An 8,008-nucleotide genomic window follows, 5' to 3' on the forward strand; every position below is an offset into this window, starting at 1 on the left:
AAAATTGTAAATGACCTGAAAAATATACGGAAATAATATGGAGAGTTAAACTAAATTTATTTTTGATCTGGAAGATATATGGGACTCTGAACTTAAAAACTTTTTCTTTGAAAAAAAAAACACCTTATTGCACTCCGAATTCAAAAACATTTATGTCAAAATAATACAGAAAGAAAGGTCATAACATACATATACATAACGTATTTTTTTTTTTAGATTTTCTCATTTTTACCAAGCACGGAAATGTCCTTGTACTAATACGGATTTCAATATCTTTTAAACACGGAAATACTGAAATCTGTATGTGGAATTGCCATTGGCATATCATGAAATTCTCTGTATCTTTTATGCGAAAAATAGTCTACAATACTCCCAACCGTATTTCCATATTTTAAAAACGGAGATCTGAAGTGTATTACTAAGTTAAAGTGGGCCCCTATCCCTACTCGCGTTACGCAATTATTAACAGTTCTGTATTAAAAATTATGTAATTATCAACACTTGGAATCTAAGAATTATTGTACAAAACTTTTGTTAAGTAATAATATTGCATTTATTTGTTTTGGGGCTCAATTCGTTGCATTTTTGTTGGAGGCAGGGGTCGTATCGTCCTATTGTATATTTAAAAATAATAAAACATACAATATTAAGTACACATGCACCATTTGAACACTAAGACAAATCACTAAAAACTAGTTTAATTGTATTTTCAGCCTGAATCAGTTCGTGGGAAAAGGACTGTGTAAATAGATGTAATAATAGTTTTCATGGACACGGCTGTCGACATAAGTGCTAATGAGGTAAACAATTACCGATGTGCGATTCAAAACGAGGATGTACATGTACTTATCGAAGTGCTACAGAGGGTATACATGCTAAAGCTCTTTAGTTCAATTGTTTGGCCTTTACAGTATCAAATATATTCCATATAAGCCATTTATCTCAGAAAATTATGGACTTTCATCTATTTACCGACAGAATGACCCTTCTTCAAAGATATTAATATTCAAAGTAATTAAAAATAATTTCAGCATTGGATCGCAAAACTTCATCATACATGTAGCTGGCATTCTTTAAAACATGGCTAGGCCTGTCCTCAAAATTGGTCTTGCATCATATTTTGGGCTGGTCCTAAATTTGGCCTCTACAAATTTTGTTTTACCTTAAATTAATATTGTTTTTCTCACGTTTTCAGCGAGGTTTGAATTATTATTGACATTTTTATGTTTAAGAGATAATTCTATGGAAAATTTATATGTCATAAGTGACCTGATTGATTGAGCCTTAATTGATTTTACCCATGTTTATACACACAATAAAATTATATATGCATACGCAACACTACCCTTACTATTACAAAGGAAGGGGTTATGCCCAATTCTGAAGCTATCAGTTTTAAAAATGTAAGCCGAAACCAATAATTTAATCACATCTTGATTAAAGCTTCGTTTCATGCAAAACTAAGATATTCTTAGTATTTACTTTTTTATTTAGAAAAATGTGCTTGTCCCCATAGACCTTAATGCAATTTTCATTATTTAATTATTGCTTAGTTAATACTATTTTTGGATATTTCTCATGGCGAATCTTTTTCTATTCTGAAATTCTTTTAACTATTAACAGAGTGTTAAATAAATGATAAATATTAAAGGGTAGAAAAATAACATCCTAATATGGATTGGATACCTTAAATTGGACCAAACAACTTGAAGTTATATAATTCAATTGTTCGGTTTTCTAATCTGCCCTTGCAAAGATATCACTTATTTCACCTGCAATATCGATAAAATATCAGCTTGTTAAATATCTTACATTATCGGCAGTTTTATCAACTGACTTGCACATTTCGCTTGTATTAACTAAATTTTTTTAGACATGGAAAGAACATCAAGTACGACAGTGTTGGCCTTTTTCCTTCCTTTCACCTTTTTTTCTAGTGTTCCTGTTACTAGAAACAGTACTTTTTTTTTTTACCAACTACAGTGATTATTTAATAATGTATTCACATTCCGTATCATTTACCCTTTTTACTGTGAATGAAATCACACAATGTATTTTATTCTTTCATATAGGAAAAAGCGTGTAAAATCTAGTGCGTCTAAATTAGGTTTTTTATCTCCTATACACGCTTTATTTCCTTTCTCATATATTATACTTTATAATATCGCAATTTTTCAAAGGTGTAACAACGTGTGCAAGTTCAAATCATCTAAAAGATCAAACGGACGACTCTATCTACAGCGATATCAGAGAATGTTATTTGATTGGCAGCAGTTCGGTTTCTTCAACGTGTAATTTATCTACATGTTTTTCAAAAGACTATAAGCATTTACAAGAGATAGTCGAAAGATCACCCAAGCAGGATATGTTACCGCCAACAGCCTCGAGAGTCCTGGGTCTTAAAGAATATGAAAGTTGCTTCAAAGAATCGGAAGGTTATAGTCGCTTATAACTTACATGTAAAACGTGTGTCCTCAGTTTCAGGGTCTGTAAAACGTGTGTCCTCAGAAATAATTACGGGAAAAAAAAATCCCCACAATAATCCATTTCTCAGAAGAGTAAATATGTCTAGATGGCCGAGTGGTTAGCGCGGTCGCCGGTCACTGCCAGTATAGTGGGATCCAGAGGTTGTGAGTGCAAGCCCCCGCCGGGGCCAAGATGGAGGTCCAATATGGTGAATTTCCCTGTGCTTTATATGTAATTTGAACAGACCTTTTTGAATACCTGTTCTTCGTACGGCTTTAAAAAGCAGTTGATTATTCAAACAGAAATAACTATGGAGAATTTATGAAATTATGAGGTTCTAGATGCACTGTATGCTTCATGTACATGTAAACTTTCTACCAAAAAGGTAATGATGGAATTGTTTCATAATCTCTACAACAGCAAGAAATTCTCCTCGAGTGACACAATAATTTCGCTCAGGTCTAAACAGGAATTTACTTATGTATGTGTTCACTTGTTCCTTGTCATCGTTTATCTATAAAAGGACGCCACCTATAGAAAAAGCATTTGCATCAGTATATTAAACAAAATCTAAATTCTTATCAAGGTAACCAAGTACAGGTGTACTTGTAAGAAAATCTTTGAGGGTTTGAAAGGAGATCTGACATTCCTCAATCCAGCAAAACACATATTGTTTTCTGTGAGTTTAAACAGAGGCTTTGCAATGTCATTAAAAGACTTGATAAAACGCCTATAATAGGTACAGAGGAAGCTTCTCAACTCACTGACAGACTTTGGCTCAGGCCATGATTCTATATCTTTGGTTTTCTCCGGATCAGTTGATATTCCATCTGATCTTTCAGTGTGCCCCAGAAAGATAACATCCTTTTGAAAAAGAATACATTTCTCAGCTAGGGGAGATTGTGAGATTAGCACTCTGCAATTTATCCTGAACAGTTGATAACCCACAATGTATCAATATGTTGGTCAAAGGTTTCAGAAAAAAATCTAAAAATCTATGGAGTCATCAATGTACAAAAGACATATTTCAAAGTTTAGACCACTGAACACGCATTCCATAAGGCGTTGAAAGGTAGAAGGGAATTGAAAAGTCCAAATAGCATCACTCTAAATTAATACAAGCCAACATTAGTGCCAAATGATGCCTTTTCAGCATCATTGTTTTTCATGGGGACCTGCCAAAACCCTCTTTGGAAATCAAGAGTAGAGAACTATTTTGAAAACCTGAAGGCGTCAAGGGAATCATCAATTCTTGAAAGGTTTTATGAATCTTTGTGAGCTATAGCATTGAAACGATGTAATCGATACAAAACCTGGACATGCCACCTGTCTTGGTAACTAAGACGATCGGGGAAGCCCAGGGACTTCTAGAGAGTTTTATGATTCCATTTTCTAACATTAATATTCTGTCAATGTAAATTTAATCTTTAACTGTTTCTTTTTTCAGGATTGGCAGTCGCAGAGAAGCTTGCTTCATTGGGGATGAATCTGATGTTAATGACGTTTGTGACACCAAGGTCACAATTTGACTTTGCAAACACATCCTTGTGTCTAAACAGTAAATTTTTGAATTTAAACTTTTGTTCCTCTTTCAGAATACAATCGGAGAAGACTAATAGGTGCTCTGGAATATTACAATTAGGATCAGACACCTCAGTGGCCCTTTGATCAATTTGACTAAAACGTTTTTGATTTCAGATCCCGAGTTTCTATTATTTATTTCTTAACCAACTGTAACAAAAGTGCCTTAGTGAAAAGTAAGATATTCATTTGTAAAATTTCCTACTTAATCAACTAGAGATCTCGCTACAACACCTCTTTTTTGGCCAGTTTTTCACTACAGGGTTCCAGGATACATTCAGTCATTGTAGTTTCTCCCACAATATCACCTTTGATGACTGTCACTATAGTTATTATATATATTTATATATGTCTTTGTTTTAAATAGTTATATGAGCAATCTGAAGACTAATGCTTCTGCGTCAATTGTACACTTGTATTTTGCTAGAAAATTGAACCGAAGAACAAATTGCTAATTAATACATGTATTTGCAACAATGACTGACTGCTCATATTCTTTATTGTCTATAACAAGTGGAAAATTGGTTGTACCCAAAGGTTTTACAAATTGAATTCAAACTTTCAATCACAGATTTACTTAAGCAGTTTTATTTAAATTCATCTATAATCAGCGAAGGTTGTATGTATTATGAATTTATGATTAAAAAATATGTTTTTCATTATAAGTTCTCTTTCTTGATATAAACTCAGGCAAAAAATGTACTTTAAAATAATGAGTTTAGAAACCGGAGCAATTTAAATTGAGCACTTTGTTTCAGGTTTTAAAATAACTTAATTATTACCAACGTAATTATGGAATCAGGGATCAAACGATTGCGTTATAATATTCATGTGATAATGATAATTAGTTGAAATTATGATGAAACCCAAGCTGTAAATAATTAGACTGACATGTATAGGTATAATTTTGTTTCTTCAAAGTGACGATTATTAGGTATGCAATCTCTGAATCTTACTATGTATTCAACAATAAAATAAAAAGAAAATGATATTTGACTTTTACAAATATTCAAAAAAAAATTTTACGCTATTTAAATCAGTATAAAATGTATAAAATATATCTTTTTTCATTGGGGGCGAGTTATCATGACTGAGGGCGAGTTCTCCTGATTTGGGGGCGAGTTGTCTTGAACTGGGGGCGAGATGTCTAGGAGGCGAGTTGTCCAGCATTTATTTAAGTTACCTCGTTCTATAGATTTTCGGTTTTATGTATTAATTAGACATTTATTATTACATTACTCGATTATTCGTTGATAAAATTAATAACATGGTCTTAAATTTGGTTTTATTTAACTGTTATTCCTAAACATAAATGGTACTATGGTATATTAACTTTAAAGATAATACAGGATTTATATTATTTGCAGGATAGTCGATAGGATAGGACTGTTTTGTCAACTTTCAAGAAAGCAGCACTGAACTTCTAGTTTATTAGCTATTTTTTCCTGATTACCGACAAAATACAATTTAAGAATAACCATCGAGGCACTCCGAATAAATCGTTCACAAAGCGTTCACGTTCAATTAGCGCCCCGTTTGCGCTCTGCGTTTGCTCATCGTTCACCGTTCACCAAATTGTGCTCACCGTACGCTCAGAGTGCGCTTACCGTACGCTTAGAGTGCGCACACCGTTCACTCACTGTTCAAGTGGAAATGTAGAACGTTTCAGGAACTGTAATCTCCTGTCCCTAAAAATTTAAGACATTTTTGTAACACTCCATTACTACAAAAAGTTTGTTTGTTTCTTACATTTTCAAGGTGTCTTAATCCGATATCAATATGAAGTTGTTGATTTTAACTGGCTATGTTCACAGTAGTTGACCGGAAGTTATTTTGTAAAGTCTAGCATAGAGTTCTTGTTTAAAATTCTTTAAATTTATTGACATTTTAAAAAAATACGATGTATGACCAGTTCATTTGAAAATTAATATGATTCGTCCTATGGCAATTTCAAAGAAGTGTACAAAGTCTAAAAAACATGTATTCATGGGTTTTCTTTGAATCGTGCCCATACATTATTAGCTTACTAGTATCAAACAAAATTGTGCAATTCTTTCTTTATATGTTATAATGATTAAATGTTAAGAATTTAATCTATTGACCTTTGATATTACTGTGTTGTACTCGTGTTACCTTTTTAAAATTAAAATTATGCTCGTTTTTTGGTATATTTCTGTGTGAGCTGTGTGGTATAAGGGGTGGATCTGTGTGTTTTTAGGTCACGTGACATTGGGATATAAATAGTAATTGCGCGGGTTTTGTGGTCATTCTACCGCTCGTTAGGACGTAGACAAGGAGTAATGGCTACCAGAAATTAGGGTCTTCCGTTTTCAACGGAAGACCCTCTTGTTATTCTTCGGTTTTTTTTTATTAGGGTCTTCCGTTTCCAACGGAAGACCCTCTTGTTATTCTATTGTTTTTTTTTTATTATTATTATTCTTCTTGTTTTTCCTTCTGACTTTTTTTTTGCTTTATATCTTAAAAACTATTCAACCGATTTGCAAGAAATTTTCAGGGATTATGTTAAATTCTTGTCCCTTGAAGCTTTTAAAGTTTCAGTCATTAAATCACTTCCGTTTTCTAGTTACGTCATTTTAAAAATTTTCAAAAAGTGATTTTGTCCAGGACTTTTCTTATTAACAGTTGTTTATAAAGACTTGAAATTTTCTGTGATTGTAAATCTGCGGATTTACTTATGGCATTTGACCAAAAAAATGTATTTTGTCACTTCCGGTCGAAACCGGAAGTAAAACAAATTTTTCGAAAAAATGAATTTTCTGATCAAATCAAAAATGAAAATGTGTTTTGTAGAGCTTATTAAGCTGAATGAATCTTACACTGAAAGCCGTTTTATAATCGGACGATGCATTATAGAGTTATCGGGGTTTTAAAATTGATTTTTCCGGAAATTTTTATTCCGCGTCCTTGGTTTAAAAAATAGCGTAATGTTTAAGGTAAAATTAACTCGTACCAAAAATAATTGTTAAGTCGTACTTGATCACATTTGGATTTTTTTGTTGATCGTTCTTGAAATCAAAAAGATTTTGTTAAGTCGTACCAGGAATAATTCGATTTTTTCATGTTTTTATTTTAGTTACTCTTGTTATTGGTTTAAGAGCTCTGCTTCTTACAGGAACATCCAGCTTTACTTCCAACATTAACGGAAGACCCACTCGTTGCTTTGCAACGAGCTTTGCTCTAGTTATTATACTTTTTCTTTTTTTTTCTGACTTCTTTTCGGCTTTATAACTCAAAAAGTTTTTGACCGATTTTTATGAAACTTTCAGAGATAATGTGACATTATAATGGCTCAAAGATATAAAAGTTTCTATAGCAACGTCACTTCCGTTTTTACGTTACGTCATTTTTAAAAATTTCAAAAAGTCATTTTGTCCGCGACTTTTTTCAAAAACGATTCAAGATAGAAAGTTGAAATTGTTTGAGCTAATATATTGATCGTTTTGCCTCTGTAATAAGGCTGGAAATGAAAATCCGTCACTTCCGGTAGAAACCGGAAGTAAATCAAATTTTTCGAAAATTTGAATTTTTTGATCGAATAAAAAACGTATATGTATTTTGTAGAGCTTATTAGGCTGAATCTAACACTGAAAACCGTTTTTAAATCGGATGATTCATTACAGAGATATTGGGGTTTAAAAATTGATTTTTCCGGAAATTTTGATTCCACGTTATTGGTTTAAAAGATAGCATAAAGTTAAAAGTTAAATTAACTCGTACCAAAATTAATTGTTAAGTCGTACTTGAACACATTCGGATTTTTTTTGTTAAGTCGTTCTTGAAATCGAAAAGGTTTTTGTTAATTTGTACATAAAATCATTCGGGTTTTGTTAAGTCGTACCAGGAATAATTCGATTTTTTTCATCCTTTAATTTAATCTACTCTTGTTAATGGTTTAAGAGCTCTGCTTCTTACAGGAACTTCAAACTTTGCTTCCGACATT

Source organism: Crassostrea angulata, chromosome 1 (assembly GCF_025612915.1).
Source record: "Crassostrea angulata isolate pt1a10 chromosome 1, ASM2561291v2, whole genome shotgun sequence".
Taxonomy (NCBI): Eukaryota; Metazoa; Mollusca; class Bivalvia; order Ostreida; family Ostreidae; genus Magallana; species Magallana angulata.